General features: G+C 33.8%; 1 protein-coding gene across 1 annotated transcript in view; it reads right to left on the bottom strand.

Annotated features, from left to right (window-relative positions):
- Positions 1-1,559, bottom strand: part of smyd4 (SET and MYND domain containing 4) — a gene marked incomplete at its 5' end in the record, with an annotated part of 13,916 nt that overhangs the window by 8,193 nt on the left and 4,164 nt on the right.

The following is a 1,559-nucleotide window of genomic DNA, read 5'->3' as shown; positions in this document are numbered from 1 at the left end:
TTATTTAACATGAAAATTGTTTCTTATATCAATGGCAAACTTTAAATTTATGATTAAATGCAACAAAATAAATTTAAAAAGGTGAAAGATAATAACATTTGTCCTGTCCCTGAGCTGTTGGCTTTAAGAGCAATTTAGTTGGATAGCACACTAAATGTCTGAAAAAAGTTGCTTTAAAGTCAGCATCAACCATAAACTAAATCTGCCATAATGCATACTAGTTACTCAGTAGAACAGGGCTATTCAACTGGTGGCCCGCGGGCCAGAGTGACCAAAGTTCGGCCCGCCAATTGGTTCATTCATCTCTTAAGCCCAAACCCCTGGTTTTCTACTTTAATTATTCTAAGTTCTTTTAGTTCAACATAGACATGTTTGGTGTCTACAGAGACGCCAGAATCTTGGCTACAAGCTGGTAAAAACCATTTCTATGAACATCCAAGACAGTTAAAACTACAAGCGGTTAAGATAAAACTATGGAAGTGAAAATAAAATTGGTTTAAAAATTTGGTAAGTCAGAGATGTCAAAATTTTATTTGTGGTAAATAAGAAGCGTAATGTGTTCTTTTTGTTTTTGTTGTTTTATTATCACTTCTTTTATTACATAGGGCTCTGTATGTTGTATTCATGGTTAAATGCAGTAAAATTAACAGTTTCAAAGGTAACAGATCTTGTAATGCTTGGTTTCTTTACATAATGACTTTAATTGCTGGATGTTCGGCCCCTGTGCCGTTGGCCTGCAGCAACTGTGGCCCCCAGAGAAATTTAGTTGAATAGCCCTGCATTAGAAACTCATCAGTGAGTAAAATATTGTTTTACTTTTAATAATATTTCTGTATTTATTTCAGATTTAGTCAGTCATACAATTAGTTCTTATCTGTGTTTAAAAGAGGACGAGTTAAAACACTGTTCAGTCAAAGTTAAACATGAGACGTCAAAGTTCATTACAGCTGGCCCTTCGAGGGCCACCATAACGCTCATGTGACCCTCGGTGGAAATGAGTTTGATACCCCTGCTTTAGACCTTCGCTCCCACCCAGGCATCTTTAAGTTTAAGCTCAAGACTTATTTCTTTAGACTGGCCCTTAATACTATGCAGCAAAGTGGCATTTTCCCTTATTTTTATTGTTGTTTTTGTGTTTTCTTTTTCTTGTGATTTGATTTTTACTGTAAAGTGTTTTGGTCACATTAGAGCTAAATAAATCAAATCACATGTTTGGATCATGTTCATGTTTGAACACATTTTATTGATTCTTGACAAACGAGACAACAAATAAATGTGTCTTAGACTTGAGGTTGATTTGTTGATTTTTATGAAGATATGTTGCACAGTAAAGCTGTCTTGTTGGTTTAGTTTTGAACTCTGGTAATGAACTGTAAAATCTGAATAAAATAAAACAGAACTTATTTTTTTCAGTTAGTTTTGACTTGGTAATTGATGAAGTGTGGACAGTCATGAACGATTTTCAACTTTTAATTCAAAAGTGGCCAAAATCGGCCACTTTAAATTTAAGAGAAATACCTTTTTACAAAAATCTTTAATCTTTTGCATGCTTATAAAAA

This window comes from Austrofundulus limnaeus, unplaced genomic scaffold (assembly GCF_001266775.1).
Source record: "Austrofundulus limnaeus strain Quisiro unplaced genomic scaffold, Austrofundulus_limnaeus-1.0 Scaffold157, whole genome shotgun sequence".
NCBI lineage: Eukaryota > Metazoa > Chordata > Actinopteri > Cyprinodontiformes > Rivulidae > Austrofundulus > Austrofundulus limnaeus.
The sequence above is the reverse complement of the archived record's forward strand: the minus strand, read 5'-3'. Positions and strand labels throughout refer to the sequence as shown.